Raw genomic sequence first — 20,485 nt, forward strand, 5'->3', positions numbered from 1 at the left:
GTCAAACTTTTTCAGAACGTCTTTAATGTACTTGCTTTGATGAACGTACGTGACTTCTGGAGTTTGATTAATTTGAATTCCCAGAAAGAACTTTAGTTCTTGCATTAAACTCATTTCAAATTTTGCCTGCATTAGCTTAGAAAATTCTTGGCAAACAGAGATATTAGCAGAACCAAAAATAATATCATCAACGTAAATCTGGCATATCATGAGATTATTATTAAGGTTTTTACAGAAGAGTGTAGAATCAACTTTCCCTCTGATAAAATTTTGTTCCAGAAGAAAATTGCTTAAACGTTCATACCAAGCTCTGGGAGCTTGTTTAAGTCCATATAAAGATTTTTTTAAGTTTAAAAACATGTTCTGGAAAGTTTGAATTTTCAAAACCTGGAGGTTGATTGACATACACTTCTTCTGAAATATAACCATTAAGGAATGCACTCTTTGACATCCATTTGGTATAATTTGATAGAGTGATTAATAGCAAAAGATACAAGAAGACGAATAGATTCTAACCTCGCGACTGGAGCAAAGGTTTCATTATAATCAATACCTTCTTGTTGACTATAACCTTGAGCTACCAGTCGAGCTTTGTTTCTGACGACTTCTCCTTTCTCATTCAGCTTGTTTCTGAATACCCATCTGGTTCCAATGACGTGAGTGCCTCTGGGTTTAGGAACGAGATCCCAGACATCATTCTTTGAGAATTGATCTAATTCTTCTTGCATAGCTGCCATCCAGTCGTTATCCTGAAGTGCTTCATCACAAGACGTAGGCTCAATCAGAGACACTAGTCCCAGAGGAGTATCTTCAGAAGTCCTGAAGGTAGATCTGGTTCTGACAGGTTCGTCCTTGTTTCCCAAAATCAAAACTTCAGATACATTGATACGACTTTTAACTTTCTTTGGGATTTCTGGAGATTTAATTTCTTCAGAGTTCTGAGTGACAGTTGCTTCTGGATTTTTATCAGATTCTACAAGAGTGATTTCCAAATCTGCAAACTTTTCAACTAGCTTTGACTTTTCAGGGTCAAGCTTATCATCAAATCTGACATGAATTGATTCTTCCACAATTTTGGTTTCTGTGTTGTATACTCTGTAGCCTTTAGAGCGTTCTGAGTATCCTAACATAATACCTTTCTGTGCTTTGGAATCAAACTTGTTCAGATGTTCCTTAGTATTTAATATAAAGCAAGAACATCCAAAAGGATGAAAATATGAAATGTTTGGTTTTCTTCCTTTACACAGTTCATAGGGAGTCTTTTCTAGAATAGGTCTTATAGAGATTCTATTCTGAATGTAACACGCTGTATTTACAGCTTCTGCCCAAAAGTGCTTTGCTACATTAGTTTCATTGATCATGGTTCTGGCCATTTCTTGGAGTGTCCTATTCTTCCTCTCTACAACTCCATTTTGTTGTGGAGTTCTAGGGCAGGAGAAATCATGGGATATTCCATTAGAATCAAATAATTCTTCAAAATCTTTGTTTTCAAATTCTCCACCATGATCACTTCTGACTCTAATAATTTTAGAGTCAAATTCTTTTTGCACTTTGGAACAGAAACTAGTGAATACAGAGTGAGACTCACTCTTGTGCTTTAGGAATTTTACCCATGTCCAGCGACTGTAATCATCAACAATGACTAGTCCATACTTCTTTCCATTAACTGATGCTGTTTTCACAGGACCAAATAAGTCAATGTGAAGAAGTTCCAGAGGCTTAGAGGTAGAAACAACATTTTTCTTTTTAAAAGATATTTTTGAAAATTTTCCTTTCTGACAAGCTTCACACAGAGCATCTGAAGAAAATTTCAGTTTAGGTAGGCCTCTGACTAACTCGAGTTTAGTTAGCTGAGAAAGTTTCCTCATGCTAATGTGGCCCAAGCGTTTATGCCATACCCATTGCTCTTCGTGAACTGACATTAGACATTTAACATTTTGATCTTTTAAATCATAAAGATTTATTTTGTAAATGTTGTTTTTCCTCTTGCCTGTGAAAAGGATAGAGCCATCGTTCTGATTAATGGCTTTACATGTTTTTTGATTGAAGATTACATCATAACCGTTATCACTTAATTGACTTATGGATAACAAGTTATGCATTAATCCTTCTACATAAAGAACATCAGATATAGAGGGAAGAGTACCATTACCAATAGTTCCGGAGCCTCTGATCCTTCCTTTCTGATCTCCTCCGAAGCCTACAAATCCAGCGTCTTTAAGTTCCAGACTTTGGAACATAGACTTTCTTCCCGTCATGTGTCGCGAGCATCCAGAGTCCAGGTACCATGACTGGTGTCTGAACTTTGCTGCATAGGATATCTGCAACATACACAATCTTATCTTTTGGTACCCAGAATCTCTTGGGTCCTTTCAGATTAGTTTTCCCAGAGTTTCTTATAACTTTGGGTTTTCTAGCATTTTTAAATTTTTGTTCTTGTGTGTGTGTGTAATGATATGAAAAGGGAGACTTAAGTTGGTTACTGGTAGAAGTTTTATCTTCCTTAGGATCATACCCAATTCCCTTTTATTGTTCTGACTAACTCCATAAATCATGGATGCCATAATACTCCTATCTATCCCATTTTTCAGAAATTCTTGAAAGGCTTCTTCGTATTTATAAATTATTTTATTTGAAGTTTGTGGTGCTTGAGACAACGCTTCTTCTAATTCTAAGCTTTTTCTTTTTGCTCCATCTCTTTCTAGTGTTAAAGATCTGATTGTATCTTCTCGTGCTAGAATTGTCATCTCAAGTTCACTACATTCTTCAAATTTTGCTTTAAGACAACCTTTAATGTTTTTAAACTTTTGTTTTAATTTCTGATATGAGCTAAGAGTTTCTGACAAACAAGATCCTAGATCAGATCGAGAAAGTTCAGAAAATACCTCTTCAGATTCTTCATCTGAGCTACTCCTGGATGTGGTAGTCATAAGTGCCACATTGGCCTGTTCATCAGAGTCAGATTCTGATGATCCAGATTCACTATCATCCCAGGTAGCCATCAGTCCTTTCTTTGTCCTGAAGGTATTCTTCTTGAAGCTTTCTTTTCTAGGGTTGTCCTTTTTTAGCTTGGGGCATTCATTCCTGTAATGACCTGTTTCTTTACATTCATAACAGGTAATATCTTTGTTAGATTTACCTTTTGAAGTTGATTCAGATCGATCCCCTCTGGGTCTTGGTCTTCTGAAGTTGTTGTTCCTCTTTTTCCAGAGTTGCTTAACTCTTCTGGTTAGTAGGGACAATTCTTCTTCATCATCAGAGTCTTCTGGTTCAGAGTCGTCAGTATCTTCAGTTTCTGCCTGGAGAGCTTTGGTTCTGTCAGGTTTCCGTCTTTCAGATCTGGACTTTAGCGCTACGGACTTGTTCTTTTTCTGAGGCTCATCTTCCTCTAGTTCTATCTCATGGCTTCTGAGAGAACTGACAAGTTCTTCAAGGCTGATATTGTTCAGATCCTTTGACAGCTTCAGAGCAGTAACCATAGGTCTCCATTTCTTTGGCAGACTTCTGACTATCTTCTTAACATGATCTGTAGTTGTGTATCCTTTGTCTAGCACCTTGAGACCTGCAATAAGAGTTTGGAATCTAGAAAACATAGCCTCTATAGCTTCGTCATCTTCCATTTTGAAGGCTTCATATTTCTGGATAAGCGCCAGAGCCTTCGTCTCTTTGACTTGGGAGTTTCCTTCATGAGTCATCTTCAGAGAGTCAAGTATATCTTTGGCTGTCTCTCTGTTGGTGATCTTTTCATATTCGTTGTATGATATAGCATTTAGAAGTATTGTTCTGGCCTTGTGGTGATTTTTGAAGATACGTTTCTGATCTTCTGACATCTTATTTCTGGGAACTTCAGCTCCATTTTCTGAGACTGGAGGTGTGTATCCATCTGTGACAATGTCCCAGAGGTCAGCGTCATAACCAAGAAAGAAACTTTCGATTCTATCTTTCCAGTAATCAAATTTCTCTCCATCAAAAACAGGAGGCTTAGCATTGTAACTATCTCTTTCATTTGAGTGGGCCATGGTTTTTTTCGTACTGGATCTCTCTACACTGTTAAGTGTTTGATTAGAAAATCAATAACAGAGCCGGAGCTCTGATACCAATTGAAGGTGAGAAAAACAAGAAAGGGGGGTTTGAATTGTTTGGAAAAATAAGCGCTTTTTCAAAATGAAAACCACACAATGATTTTATACTGGTTCGCTTATAACACAAAGCTACTCCAGTCCACCCGGCCAAGGTGATTTCGCCTTCAACAAGGACTTAATCCACTAATCTTGAAAGATTACAAACAACGTCTAAGAGAAAGATCTCTTAGTCCTCTCAAGTATACAGACTTCACAGAGTCACTTGAGGAAATAAACAAACAATAGATAAAAGATTTATGTAATCTAGAGTGCTTCTAAGAAAGCAAATATTACAGTATTAAGAACAAGAGTTTTTCACGTTATAAGCAAAAGCTTCGTGAAGATCTTTAGAGAGCAAAAGTGTTTTTCTTGAGCGTTGATGTTTCAGTATAATTTTGGCTTGTTGGCTTACTTGTGTTTCAAAGTTGATTGCAGCCCATTTTATATATCAGTTGAAGTAGTAGTTGAAACTGGTGGATATTAAAATGAATTTACGCCATCACTTAAATAGCTTCTGCAGGATAACTTTCTCTCCTTGAAATGACTACTTACCACAAGTAGTATCTTCTTTATTGAAATTGGAGATTAACGTCTCTTTCTTAATTAGGAAAACCATTTGCAAATCTTTACTTGACTTTAACGTTACTCTTTCATGATTAGCAATCCATGCTCAGAGTATTTGTGTTTCTGGAGAATCTTGGAATCTTGCTTCTGATGTTAATCTCTTGTGAGTTCAGATAGTTTCTTCAGATAGCGCTGATAACTTCTGGAAGTTAGAGATAGCGTTGTTCAGAGTCAGAACATCTAGAGCTTACTTCTTGTTCAGATGCTTCTGATACTTTGCTGTTTTGCTCAGAGTTAGACTTTCTTGAACGTGTTCCACTTCAGATGCTTCTAATCATATGATAATATGCTTCTGATCTGGTTCTGTATCTGATGACATCATCAGATTTCTTCCTTCTTTCTTTAGAATCCTGCACACTTAGAAACTTTTCGTTAGGGTGCCATTTTTGGTTTCATCCTTTGTTATCATCAAAATCAAGGAATCTGTTGTAGAACAATTTTTGTTCTTACACACTTAGCGGAACATGATATCATGAGCAGTTCAGATCCTTATGGGGTACTATCGTTGCATACATCTGGTGTGTATATGATGATATTCTTGAAAGGGTTGCTTATCCTGTGTTTCTCTTGACCTTACCCTGGCCTAGATGACACCCGTGAGTGGGGCGGGATTGAATCATTTGTAGGTACAAATGGTGACTATGGTTCAGATGGACCTATGGATATCTATCTCTGACACGCCGGAATTCTGTCTGTGATATCTATCAGCGGGTTCCGTTTATTTCGGATCCCCGGGTTGAATTTGAGGATACTTGTTCAGAGGATCTGGTTGTCATCCGATCAGTGGATTTCTTGTGATGATAGTGATATATCCCCCGGTTCCGTTTATTTTGGAACTTCCCAAGTTGGATTTATGATTACTCGGGCCCTTAGATGATTATGATCAGTTTAGAGACCGGTCCAGTACAGTTGATCCTCAGTTGACTAGGAAGATGGCACAGTGACCTGCCTGCATGCATTTGCATCATTCCCATTTCGCATCCATCTGCATTTAACCCATGTCTATCCGTACTCAGGGTCCGTTTTTGATTGAGATTTTGGTCGAGAGACATCCTGATGTCAGAATGTTATTGATGAAATATTATCCGTTTCGATGAAGCCAGAATCAAAGGACAAAATATTCCTAGTACGGATAGACATTGCATGTGTGAGTCATATTAACCTGTTTTCTGTTTTGTAGGTGTCAGTATCTAACCGGTGCGCATAGCTCTTCCGTTCAGATATCCTGCCAGACTCAACAAATCTAAGCTGATGGATCCACCCAACACCGACATTCTCGAATTGAAAGAGATGATGAGAGAGTTGTTCAAAGTCGTGCAAGGGCTCGCCTTGGGGCAGAAAGCAATTGCTGAGAGGTTGGAGAGGATTGAAAGCTGGATGATAAAGGAGAAAGTTCAGGGGAAGGCTCCGTCGGCTGGAGTAAAGAAGCCTTCTGGCAATGGTCAGCCCGAGAAGGAGGTTGAATCAAGTGGTGTGCATGCCAAAAAGGGGCACGGTAAGGATCGTTACCACCCTTATGCTGCCACTGTAACCACTCTTGTTGGTAATCCACCTGTACAACAGCAACAACCGCCACCTCAACTGAAAGCACAGAAAGCTAAGGGCCAAGTGAAGAAGGGGACGACGGACCGTCAGTTTGATAAACCACCTGTGACTTATACCCTTCTGTTCAAGAGGTTGAGGGATCTTGGGTTAGTTCGACCAAGGATATTGGTTCCTGTAGAACTGCATCGGAGGCCTGCAAACTACGATGAGAATGCCAAGTGCGAGTTCCATGCTGGAGCACCCGGACATAACATTGAGGGTTGTAGAGCTTTTAAGCATGCCGTCCAAGATATGGTGGATTCTAAGGCCATCAGTTTGGCACCGACACCGGATGTTAATGCTAACCCTGTGACAATGCTTAGTCCTGTGAACGTGATGTCAAAGGACAAGAGAAAAATAGAGGAAACAAACGTGGATCAGTCAAAAACTCCAATGTCTATGGTCCAGAAGCATCTGATAAAGAGTGGAGCTTTCCCTGATGGTGGCAATTGTTGTGCGGTTGTCGCTACAAATGGGTGTGTAATAGTGAGGGAAACGATTCAGAGGATGATGGAAGTAGAAATGGACGGTGAAAAATGTGAAACACCAAGTCAGGCAGTTGAAACCGTCAAGGTGGAGAAGGCCATCTGTGCTGAGAAAGAGAAGAAGATGCCCATTTCTTCTTACAAACAGGCCCTAGAAGTGTTGAAAAACGGAGAAGCCTTAGGCTGGGGAAAGACCATAGACATTGTGGTGAAAGCAGATATGTTTGGAGTTGGCTATCAGTCAGACCAAGACTCGTCTAGACAAAACAGAGGACGCCGTCAACCGTTCACATTCGTCAGTGCCGGAATGCCGGATCCAGGTCATGCCTATGCGGTGGGTGAAGAGATTGACAGTGACTGCGAGCTTGACTCGTAGATAAAATCGTGCGTACCAGGGAACTGGAAGGCCTCAAAGATCATCACTGTCACTCATCCTGAAGAGTAGTATTTCTGTTTTTCAAATTCTGTTTGCATGAAAGCCATACGTTTTGCCCGAAACGTAATGGTCCATTGTAAGAGCCATCTCATGTGTTTCATTTTGCAACATTTTGCATCATTAATAAATGGATGTTTTTGTATTAAAAGTGATGTTCCCTGTTTTTCATTTATTTTTGCAGTTTAAAAATAAAAATAAAAATGGCAATGTTTGTTTTCATTTTTCTTTCCTTTTGATTTGTCTTGTTTCGACCTCAAAAGTGACTATCCTCCTGATCTCATTGATAACAATTCGGTTACACCTTTGTATGACTTCGACAATCCGATCTATCATGCCAAAGAAGAAGAAGAAGAAGATTGTGATTTGCTGGAATTAGCCAGGTTGTTGAAACAAGAGGAGAAGGTGATTCAACCGCGCGAGGAGCGATTCAAGATTGTTAATCCAGGCACCGCCGAGGTCAGAAAGGAAGTGAAAGTTAGGGCCGCTTCAGAGGCAAATGTCAAGAGCAGAATGGTAGCACTGTTGAAAGAGTATGTCGATATCTTCGCCCGGTCTTATCAAAATATGCCAGGGTGGAATATCGATGTTGTGGCGCACAAGCCACCATTGAGAGAAGACTGTCCTCCAGTGAAGCAGAAGCCGGTGTTGAAAAATGATGAGAAGGTGAGAATGTGTGTTGACTACCGAGATTGAACAGAGCCAGTCTGAATGGTGATTTCCCATTACATCGATGTGTGGGTTGATGATACTGCTCAGTTCTCGGTGTTTTCCTTCATGGATGGCTTTTTTGGCCAAAATCAAATTGAATTGTCGCCAGATGATATGGAGAAAACAACGTCCATCATACCATGGGGCACTTTGTGTTATAAGGTGATGCCGTTCAGTCTCAAGAGCGCCGGTGACATGTATCAAAGAGCCATGGTGACTTTGTTTCATGATATGATTCATCGTGGAATCAAATGCTATGTTGATGACATGATAGCAAAGTCCCGAGCAGAAGAGGGGCATCTGGTGGATCTGGCCAAGTTGTTTGACCGGTTGAGACAACTCAGACTGAGGTTGAGTCCGAATCAGTGCACTTGTGGAGTGCTGTCCGGTAAGTTGCCGAGGCTTATTGTGAACGGAAGAGGAATCGAGGTCGATCCTGCTAAAAAAAGGGGAAAAAAGAAAAGAAAAAAAGCAATACAAAGAAATGCCTGAACCGAGAACAGAAAAGAAGGTTCGTGGTTTCTTAGATAGATTGAGTTGCATTTCACAGTTCATATCTCATCTGACAGCCACGTGGGAACCCATTCAAGCTGGAAAAAAAAAGAGAGCAAACGGTCAGGTGGATAATGATTGCCAAGGGGTATTGAAAGATAAAAGAATAAGTTGTAGGAGCCTCCGATTCTGATGCCTCCCGGTGGAGAGACGGTCATTAATTCTGTACTTGACAGCCCTCGAGGGGTCTATGAGGTGTGTACTGGGTCAGCATAACGAGTCTGGTCGAAAAGAGCATGCAATTTACCTTAGCAAAAAGTTTACCGATTGTGAAACAATACATTCACTGCTCGAGAAAACTTGTTGTACTTTGGCATAGGTTGCTCGCCGACTGAGACAGTATATGCTGGTTCATACCACTTTGTGGATTTCCAAGATGGACCTGATCAAGTAAACAAGTGAAAAGCCAGCATTGACCGGACGGGTTGCGAGATGGTAAATAATTTCGACTGATGTTGATATACAATATACCTCTCAGAGGGCGATCAAAGGGAGTGTATTGTCCGATTATCTCGCCCAGCAACCCCTTGAGGATTATCAACCGAGGAAGTTTGAGTTCCCTGATGAGGACATCGAGGTTTTCAAATCGAAAGATTGTGAGGAACCGATCCCGAAGGAGGGGCCTGACCCTGAATCCGAACGGATTCTGATGTCTGATGGGGTTGTCAATATGAATGGTAGTGGGGTTGGTACCGCTTTGGTTACGCCAAAGGGATCCCACATTCTTTTTGTTGCCCGGTTAGCATTTGAATGTACCAAAAATGGTGGCTGAGTACGAAGCTTGTATCCTGGGTATTGACCTCGGTGCGTACGTCTACTGGGGCAACGCCGTTCTCGCTCGTGTATGGGATAGAAGTGGTATTACTTACTGAGGTCTAGATCCCATTGTGGAGAGTCCTGATGGATGAGAAATTAGAAAAGGCCGAGTGGATAAGGACTCGGTATGAAAGGAGCCCGATTGAGGAAAAAAGGCTGGCAGTTATTTGTCATGGGGCAGTTGTACCCAGTGCATGAAACGGGCTCTTAACCGAAAGGTGCGACCTCGTGCATCCCACGTAGGAGAGGTGGTGTTGAAAAGGATCCTTCCTCCTCAACGATCGTAGGGGCAAGTGGACACACAATTATGAATGCCCATTCGTGGTCAAGAAGGCGTTCTCTGGCAGAGCCTTGTTGTTGATGACCATGGATGGTGAGGATTTTCCATCCCCTGTGAATGCAGACGCAGTTAAAAAATACTTCGTAAGAGAGACCCGTTGGACGAAAAGAATAAAAGAGTCCAGGCAAAAATGGGAATCCCGACGAACCAAAAAAAAAAATGGTTCGGGCAAAAATTAGGGATAAAAGAAAAAACTGTACACCCGGCAAGTTGAAAACCCCACAAGGGCGGCTTGGGCAAAAAAGGGTATCCCGGTGGACCAAAAGCCCGAAAGGGCGGTCCAGGAAAAAGAGGGATTGAAACGAATAACTGCGTCTAGCATGATCGTTTGTGCTTTGGATATGACTTGGATAATCCCCGACAGAGATCGATCGGAAGCGTCTTGTTCAGAAGACAGAAAGTGCGGAAAGTCTTGAGGACATATGAGGTGTAACCAAGTTGGAACCTGATGAGATCACGGTTTCACATTGCCATTAGGATAGATTTTCCTTTTGTGCGCAATCACCTCTTTTCAGGGATTGCTTCCTGTGTGTTGCTCGGTTCTGAGCCACCTTTTTTGAGTCAATAAATGCATGTTCAGTCAAATAATTTTGTTTTTGTCTTCATTACCGCTTTGATTGCGAAAATATCCGTTTATTTTTGATAAGAATATTTGCATTTTGAAACATAGAGGTCCCTTCCGATGCATGCTTATAAGATTGAAATCTGGAAATCTTATTCGGAAGTTTGAGTGACCTAGGTGTTGAAATGTTGGCACGCCTGGGGCACGCTTTTATCTAACGATCTCTTGTGCAGGTGCTGTTAGATATCTTCATTCACTTGCAGTTTGTGATGGATAACCTTTTGACAAAAGATCCCTGCAGATTCCAATCAGGGGCAAGGGATAGAAGAACGGTGAAAAGACGGTGAAAGAATTGCGACGACGATCCTAGAGGGTAATCAAGAAGACTCTTCAAAGTCTGAAGATTAGAGAGTTAGCCCGGATCTGAGGAGATCAAGTGTCTCGAAGCAAAGAAAAGACGAGAATACTAGGTGATGAATCAGAAAAGACCGGATGAGTCTGGGAGTCCTCGAAAGTGGAAAGTTGACACTGCGGTTGGATGATGAATGCCAGGGTTAGGCGAATCGATGGGCGTTCCATGTCAAATAGGCCGTATCCCCCCAGCGGGTTCGAGGTTGTTATCTCCCCCAGCGGATTCGAGATCAGTGTTCCCTCAGCGGTGAGCCTGAAGGTTGCATCTTCCCCAGCAAGTCTGAGGACTGTTAGTCCCCACTGAGTCTGAAGGTTGTTATTTCCCCAGCGGAGGTGTCTGTGGGTAGCTTGTTTCTTGGCAGCCAGGATTGAAGTGCTGCAATCCCCAGCAGGGTTATGAATGCCTTTCCCCAGCAGGGTTGGGAATGTTTTCCCCAGCAAGTCTGAAGTGGGTAGTCTTCCCAGCGGAAGTCTGTGTTGATGGTTTTCCCTAGCAAAGTCCCCAAGCGGATCAGGTTCGGTGAAAATTATCCCCGGTAGAGTTAATCCTGCTCGTGGGTTGGTAGTTATCCCCAGTGGAGGTGAGCATTGATTGTTTCTCCCAGCGGAGTCCCCAAATGGATCGGGTTCGGTGGAGGTCATCCCCAACAAGGATCATCCTTTCCCCTGCAGCAGTGCTACTCCCCAGCAGGGAGGAAATTGGAGTGGTATCCAGCGCTTCAGCAGATCCTCGAGCTCCCCAGTGTTGTCCCCGGAGGGGGATGTGTGTTTTTATGCATTCATCATTTAGAGAAGCATATCATATTGCATCATTAAGTGCGTAGCATTTCCATGATTATGGAGCATTGCGCTAAAAAACTCATGCATTAGCATTGCAAGCATAAACTAGCCCCAAGCAGTGGTTAGCATTCAAGAATTGGTTTAGCCGTGGTTACCATCCGAGAAATTGGTTGGTAAAGATGTTGCTCTGAGAAGATTTAGCATCGCAACGTTGGGGCATCTGGGTCGATTTCAGAATTGGGTTCCCCAGCATGGTTGAGAGGTGTCGTTTTCCCAACAAGTGACTCCCTAGTTGAGTGGGTTTCTCTGCCGTCCCGAGAGTGACAAGATCAGCAAGCACCCCAGCAGCAGTGCTACTCCCCACAGAGTTGAGAGATCGAATCAGAGAGGGTGTGCTCAGCAAAGTGGTCGCGTGCTTTCCCAGCAGGAGTTTTCCTCCCTTAGCATCTTGCAAGCTTGGATCAGGTCCCCGGCAGAGGTGAATCATTGTTCAACATCTGTACGACACATTTGCTACAGTTGCTCTTGACAGACAACATTCAAGATTGCTAATCCCCCAGAGAGGTTTATTTCCTCACTCGTCAGTGGAAGGAAAGCTTGACTCCCCAGAGTAGTCCCCGGCAAGTGTCTGGCCTTGTCTTGACATATGCAGATGTCATCCTTGTGATACCAGTAGGTGTCGTGTTGATCCCTGTGTGGGTCCTTTTTGGTGTCTGTAGACATCATCTTTCGATGTCCGTAACATCAGCCTCTTTCTCCCATTCATCCGTTGATGTCTGGTTGAGCCTTCCTATTCGTCCGTTGGCGTCTAGTCGTGGTTTCTTTCTCCCATTCATTCGTTGATGTCTGGTTGAGTCTTTCCTATTCGTCCGTTGGCGTCTAGTCGTGGCTTCTTTCTCCCATTCATCTGTTGACGTCTGGTTGAATGTATTTTTCCAGTCATCCGTTGATGTCTGGTCACCCCTACGTTGGTGTCGGTAAACGTCGAGTTTTTCCCATTCGTCCGTTGACGTCTGGTTGAATGTCTTTTTCCAGTCATCCGTTGATGTCTGGTCACCCCTACGTTGGTGTCAGTAAACGTCGAGTTTTTCCCATTCGTCCGTTGACGTCTGGTTGAATGTCTTTTTCCAGTCATCCGTTAATGTCTGGTCACCCCTACGTTGGTGTCGGTAAACGTCGAGTTTTTCCCATTCGTCCGTTGACGTCTGGTTGAGTGTCTTTTTCCAGTCATCCGTTGATGTCTGGTCACCCCTACGTTGGTGTCGGTAAACGTCGAGTTTTTCCCATTCGTCAGTTGACGTCTGGTTGAATATCCTTATTCCAGTCATCGGTAAATGTCTGGTCGTCCTTCCTTTGGTGTCGGTAAACGTCGAGTTTTTCCCATTCGTCCGTTGACGTCTGGTTGTATATCTTGTTTCCCCAGTCATCGGTCAATGTTGGGTCATGTATCTTTTCAAAATCCCTAGTAGATTCGTCGGTAAACGTCTTGTCGGGTTCCCGTTGTGAACATCTTGTTCCTCTCCAGTCGAAGCCGCCATCGGTAAATGGCCTCGCTTTCCTTGATGTCAGTGTACATCAAGTCGACTGTTCAAGCCGCCATCGGTAAATGGCCTCGCTTTCGTTGATGTCAGTGTACATCAAGTTGACTGTTCAAGCCGCCATCGGTAAATGGCCTCGCTTTCCTTGATGTCAGTGTACATCAAGTCGACTGTTCAAGCCGCCATCGGTAAATGGCCTCGCTTTCCTTGATGTCAGTGTACATCAAGTCGACTGTCTGTTTTTGTTCATCTCCCGCAGAGTGCAAATTTCTACGGTTCTTTAGTATTCAATCCCTGTTTACCTTGAAGGTCTGACAGCCGTTGCTCTCATCCGTTCAGGTTCCCAGTTGATTGAATAGGGGCAGCTGTAGCACCTCAAATTTGCACCCCCTATTTGTACATTCATTTCATTTTTAGGTCATTGACATTACACTAACATCACATTAACATTACCTTGTCATTGCATATCATGTTGCATCTTATCAGTCAAGACTGGTATCAAGAGGATTCATCTGTGCAAGAGACCAAGCATTTCCATGAGATGAAGGCCCTATGTTTGTTCTAGAGAGTTTGTGTGAATCAAGGATCATTTTGAAGCAACTTGACCAAAGGCTAGAGGCTCAAAAGTCACAAGTACATGTCCAAGTCATCTGAGGCCCATAAAAGTCATCTGAAAGTCAATTGAGGGCTAGAAGGTAGAGAAATGGTTTGAGACACTTCATTCATGTCCCAAAGAGGTTTATTCATCATGTCAAACATCTACCTTGAAGATTTTGAAGCCAGATCAAAAATTTCCAAAAATGGAAAGTGACCTGTAATTTCAAGTTTCCAAAAATGGCAAGTTTTTGGACCAACTTCAACTCAACTTTCCAACATCAAATAAGCTTCAAATGAATTTTTGTCCAACATGAAAGTTGAAGATATTTCTCTCCCATTTCCAAAAAGTCCAAGATCATGAGCATCTAATGAATGGTTAAAGAGATATGAGCAAATCATGGCAAAGTATGCTTGAAACTTCAAATGGCCATATCTTTTGAACCAAAACTCCAAATTGAGTGGCTCTTCTTGCATTGTTCTCCTTTTGACTCATACTTTACAAATACATCATGACATTGCATGAAATTCACTCATACAACCATGTGCTCATGCATGCTATTTTTGAAGGAAAATTGCCAAAATCAAAATTGGTTGATCACATGAATATAATTCCAATTCTAATGTGTGCATGGGCTGATTTTGAGTGATTTTGGGCCCTCTTTGTGCACTGTTCACGTAGCCATCCCATGCATGAGGTGAAAATGGCAATTTGTGCATACACCTTATATCTCCCTAATCTCCATTAACCTTGGCTTAGTGATAATTTCAGATTGATTAGTAGGTGATATATAAGGCTAATTGTAACTGTATTGATCATAACACACAGTTTCAGATCTAGAATTTGAGTTTTCATCAAAAATTTCTCTCACAAAGAACTTCAAAATTCCTCACATAAGCACCATTTCTCTTGGTGAATTGTTGATCCTGGTGAAGTTTAGAGTGAGAATCAACTGTTATTCTGTCCAATTCGTGCCAGAACCATACACACACTAAGCTTGAAGATGAACATGACACATGGAGTTTGAGCTGGATTCAAGAGGAATTAGGCATCCATACATACACAAAGCTTCATATCAGAGTTGATAGAGTGGATTTGGACGTTACTGGAGGCTTGAACACACTGTTTCTTCACATTGATCTTCAAGAAGGTGAAATTTCGATCTCCATTATTTGCCAATCTATGTACATATTTGTGTAGATCTTTTAACACTGATGATGCTGGTATGAATTTCACATGAAATGGTGCACTATAACATGAGATATGCTCAATTGAAGTTTGGTTCGTCAAATTTATTTTGCATGATTTGAACTTGTTATGATGAATTAGTGTGAATTAATGGTCGATCTATGATGTGCATTGCATAAGGTTTCGTTTGATGTAAAGATTTTGAAGTTCTGGAAAATTTGTTTGAACGTGCTACTGTTCATCATCGTCTTCACGAGGAAGACGATGTAGCGTCCACATAGCGACGGTTTTGCCACCGCCTGGTTCATGCTGACGCTGGCCTAGGGCTTTTGTCTTATTCGCCCACGCGAGCGCTTCGCTGGCCTTTCCATTGGCCAACATTTGTTTGACCGTGCCACATTGGTGTTGACTGGCTGACTTGGAAGCCCGATCATTAAATGAAACGGCAGCGTTTCAGTGATGCGCGCGCTTCACATTTGAATCCCTCCCTGGTTCGATTCTGGCCGAAGCTTATTTTTCAAATTTCATTCCATTTTTAATGTTTCCCTCCATTATTTCATGCCTTGATCATTTTGATTTCATTTTTTTAGCCAACTTCTAAAATTCATATCTCATTGAATATTGATCCAATTCACCTCCATTTTTTTGCCAAATTATCCTTGTGATGTCTAGTTTTTTTTTGGTGTGATCTCCTGATTTTTACCATGGCTGGATTTTGAATTGTGTTAGGATGATTGAACATATGTGCTTTCATGACCTTGCCTTGCTCTTTCTATTGTGAAATGCTTGATATTGATCCAAATGCATTGAAATTTTGCATGATTGTTCCTAACATGTTAATGGATGTTTGAGGCTTGGTTTGGTATTTTTCTCATTTTTTGCCATTTCTGTTTTACACACATGTTTGTATGGTGTGACAATTTGTGTCACACATTTGGTTGATCAACTTGTGCAATTTAATTTCCATATCAAATGATCTTTGTTGATTCTGATTTTTTGTATGATGATTGCATTGGATGTGTTGAATGCTCATGAATTTTTCCATAATTGTTTGGATCATTTCTGTTTTAATTTGGAATTTTCATTCTCAATGTCCATTTGAATGCTTTGAAATTGCCTTTGACTTCCCTTGCACATGAAATGCCTTTGCGTGATGAGTTTGTTTTGGTCCTTTTTGGGACATATTCATATGTGTTTGAAGCTGCATTGTGTTGAATTTTAGCTTCTATTTTGAATTTTTTCCTCACCTTTGACCCTAGGCTTTGACCTAGTGGTTTGTACTTACATGTGAGCTTTGAATTTCAGGTCCAAGTATCCAATCTCCATGGTTGATGTTGCTTCATCATTTGAATGTTGATATTTGCTATTGATTGCTAACATTTGGTTGTTTTGTAGGTTGATGATAATTCACTTGAGTTTGCCTTATGACTTATATGTTGTACATTGGGATTGTCTGTTTGTTGTTGACTGTTGTCTGTTTGTCTGAATACTGGACTGATCTGTTTAGTTGTTTACACAGGTACCTAAGTTGCTTTAAGTTCACTTGAACTTTGCTTTGCTTGTGGTTGGCATACCACCTAGGTAATGACCTCTAACTCCATGTAGTCTGGAAGACCTGTCATGTTATGTTGGCAGGCACCTGTCTGAAGCCCTTCTTAAGAGGCAATGTTTGTGGTTGTTTACCTTTGTGCCTTGTACATTCAAAGACCTCCTAAGTGAAGAGGCATTGGCAGATAGAAGGGATGTGTAATCCATCCCCTGCTATTCAGTTGAGTCACTCATCTTGCTCACACCATGTGTTGATGCACTTTGAATAAGAACCCAAGATCTTGTTGTGTCAGTCATGTGGAGTAGAGTTCCTGATTCTAGACTGCCACACTTTCATTGTTTCAAGCTCTCCCAGGCCAGGGATAAGAGCTATGAGGTCTTACCCTCATTTCCCATTTCATCTGCTTCACCCTAACTCTCAATGTTAGGGTTAAGAGCTAACAACACCCCATTCCAGTTGGCTTGTTTGTCTATGACCCCTTGACTAAAGCCCAGCCTTGTGTGAGCCAATTGTTTGCATATAGTGTGTGATACTTGTGCTTGTGTTTGCTTATCCGCTGTTTAGGCTAGCTTGCTCCCTGTGCAAGTTAGGTTAGGATTAGAGACCTCAACATAGGGATCGTATGCATGACAACTTCTAGGCTCGAGTCGTAGTCTCCCTAGTAGTCTGTTATCTCCCTAGTCTTTGGTTAGGATAGAAGTTCTTTCCCTGTTAAGGGGAACTACGTCGCCCTGATCCTCATACCAGATGAGGTACGTAGGTAGGAGATGAGCTGATCTCTCCGGGCGCCCTTTCGCTCTCTTTTCTTTTTGTGTGAGTTGTTTATCCCTTTCTGGTAGGAGTCTGATGTGAGTCCAACGATTGACATTCGGTTTCCTGTGTGTGTGTGTGTTTGGAGTCTGACATAAGTCCAGCGATTGGCAGTCAGTTTCCTGTTTTGCTTTGTGTGTCTGGAGTTGGATATAAGCCCATTGATTGGCATTCCGTTTCCAGTGTTGTGTCTCGTTTGACGTCTCAGCGTCTCCGTTTAGTGTCTTTGTTTGGCGTGCGTTAGCCGAGCTACGAGTGCTCTGATTCTTTCTCTGGTTAGAGAAGATACGTATGCATAGGATGCGACATCCTAGCGAGCATGTTCCGCTTTCTCCCCGAACTACGTCGACTCTGATGTTTGTGTGACAAACTACGTAGGCCCAGGATGCGACATCCTGCCGAGTCACCTTCTTCCGTCTTTCATCTGTGTTTTATCCTAGTCCTGTGTAGTGTTTTGAGCAGTTTTTAGCAACCTTCTTTCTATTCTTTTGAGCGTGGATCCCGTCGAGTACGACGGATGCGTAGGGGTGCTAATACCTTCCCTTCGCATAACCGACTCCCGATCCTATCAATCTCTGGTCGTGAGACCATTCCTTTCCAGGTTTACTTCGAGTGTTTCCTTTCCCTCCTTTGGGATAAATAACGCACGGTGGCGGCTCTGTGTCTCTTTCCCGCCGGTTTTTCGCGTAATGCGACATCTCTGTCTCTCTTAGTTTGCATAAGAGATGCTGGAATTTCATAACACACATGTACACACTGAGACAATTTTTTATTTTAACCCTGAGTCTTTCCAACCAACCCGCCATTATTACCCTTCGTTCACCCAATTCAAGCCATATTTCCTTTTGTTTGTTTTTTAACCACTGTAAATAACCGTAAGCCCAAACACTATCGTACCTTGCTTGGATAAATGTTGTTGACCTCAGATCTGTGGAAAATCCTAAGTTTGGGGTTTCATCAAATTTCTGGGACACCGATGAAAAATAGATAAGTGCAGAAAAGAAAAATAGAAAAGTGTGAAACTTCAAAAGAGTAAAAGAGGGAATGAAAAGTGAACATGGAATCACGAAAAATCACAGTAGCATTGTGAATGCAGAATTTGGGGGTGACCGTCCTGATGTCTCGAGCATCACTTGAGGACAAGCAATGAGATACGTTTAGGGTTGTGATCAATCCCCGATTCTACTTGTTTTCTGATACTCATCCGACACATTTTCACGAAGTCGGTAACACGTTAGTCTACCTGTTTTGTTGTTCTGTTTAGCAAATTAGATGTTTTGCATTTTTATTTCAATTTGTTAATTATATTTGGTTTATATCATTATACTCCATTTATGTCTCTTTATGGTAGTTTTACTGGTTTCAAGTGTAAGCAAGAATACCAGAGGAATCACCAAGGGAATCGGACGTTCCGGGCCTGTCGGAAGAGGAAATTGGACAATACAGTAGCCCTGACACAGCCACCCGTGTTGCCTAACACGACCCGTGTCAAGAGAAGAGAGCCAGATCCATAAAATAGGGAGCTGACACGGGTGCCCGTGTCAGCCACCCTGGAAGGGGCGTGTCAGCCCTTGTAGCCAGACAACCAACACGGCCTGTCGTGTTGCCTGACACAGCCAGTGTTGGCTTAGACACCTCATTTTCCAGTTTTTGCTATATTTTGGCACGACTGATCCCGGAGGGCATTTTGGACTTTTGCTACATCAAATTAGTGATCAGGAACTATTTAGGGGACTTTTGAATACGGAGAAAAGGATTTTTTTTCACAATTATAGATTTTGTACGATTAAGATTGAAGCGATCAAAGGCGGCGAAGAACGGAGGTCCTTCAAGAGCGGATGCGATTGAAGATCAACGGAATTCCCTTACTTTTGTAATGTCTAAATTTTATTTTGTATCTTATTTGAATAATATGAGAGGCTAAACCCCCATATGCCAGGGGGTGTCCCTGGATTGATCGTGTAATGACTCTGAATTAATAATTTCCTTAATATATGATGTTTGATGTTAATTTCACTGTGCAATGTTCGTAATGCTTTCTTTATCAGAAAAATTAGGATTGTTATATGGTTAACAATTTGCGGGATTGCAATTGTTAAGGTGTTTGTATAGTGAAACCATAGTAGATGTCACCTAGGGCTAGGGGTACCCTATGGTTATCAGTTTTATCTTGTTAATTTGTAATTGCTTGGTTTCATTATAATAGCCTAAGGACTTAGAGATTAAAATGAATGACCAGAGGTTTCCCTCCGAGGTCTTAGGAGGAAACAATTTTAAGATCCGGTAGTTGAACATTTTGTATTGTTAAGGAGATATACACTCAAGGGTCATTACATGAGATTTTCATACACCATCCTTGGCATATTATTATAAATTGTGAGAAGATTTACCCTGTTTTATTTTCTCATACAGTGACTTTTTACAAAACCCTAACTATTTATTTTGTTCAATTGAGTCACAATTTAAATTTGTATTGCTGCGCAATTCTCGAGATCGATCTATGGGAAACATCCCTATTATTACTACATTGTCAAAATAGTACACTTGCTATTTTCCCTATCATTTAGCCCAACCCATTTTTTATAGTTTTTTTGAGATTTTTACTTAGTTTTTTTTTATAATTAGTTGTTATTAGTACAATTAGGTTTTAGTTTTTGTAATAAATTTTAATTAGTTTTTATTAGTTTTTAATTTTGTTAATTGGAATCATTTAGTTTAATTATTTGATACTAATTTATTAATCAATTAATCATTATTTGAAAACTAAAATTTACTTTTAAATGAGGTCATTTATCTTTTCGTTATATTTTTATTTGTATAGATTGATCGATTTTTGTTATCCTTTTTATTTCTTCGCTTTTATTATCACATTATCCCTATTTGATAGAAATGTGTCCCCATCCCTACGACATGTAATTATATTACCGTATTCACTCATTTTGTTTTTATTTCTTCATGTACCTCTTAATTCAAGATAAACTTAAAACAAACCATTTTCAAAAAGACCAAAAACAAACTAGGCCTAACGTCGAGTCTTTTTCCAAATCAAACCCAAAATAGAATGCAACATCTAGTATCTTTTTTTATTACCTCAAATGCATTCATAATAAATTTTAAACGCTTGATCCAACGTTAAAATGTTTTTACGCGCAAAATTCTCTTTCTTAATAAAATCGAAAGACAAAATAACAATTGGTGCACGCCTTTTGAATACCTTGGTCTTTCGCCTTAAGATACTCTGACCAAACAAGGACAACAAGTGACAATTGGAATTACATCATTTCGAATATCTTGGGTAAACGAGCGTTAGGAGCATACCTATGTTCAAATGTTTCCTAAATTTCTACAAAGATTAATTTTCATAAACCTGAATAACAAGTGACAAT

General features: G+C 41.0%; 1 long non-coding RNA gene across 1 annotated transcript in view; it reads left to right on the forward strand.

The window, feature by feature from the left end:
- Positions 1-19,029, forward strand: part of LOC127132278 (uncharacterized) — a 63,099-nt gene extending 44,070 nt beyond the window's left edge. The window contains exon 3 of the long non-coding RNA XR_007806657.1: positions 18,923-19,029. This is a non-coding gene — a long non-coding RNA (uncharacterized LOC127132278). The remainder of the gene's footprint in view (positions 1-18,922) is intronic.
- Positions 19,030-20,485: the final 1,456 nt, after the last annotated feature.

This window comes from Lathyrus oleraceus, chromosome 3 (genome assembly GCF_024323335.1).
Source record: "Lathyrus oleraceus cultivar Zhongwan6 chromosome 3, CAAS_Psat_ZW6_1.0, whole genome shotgun sequence".
Classification (NCBI taxonomy): domain Eukaryota; kingdom Viridiplantae; phylum Streptophyta; class Magnoliopsida; order Fabales; family Fabaceae; genus Lathyrus; species Lathyrus oleraceus.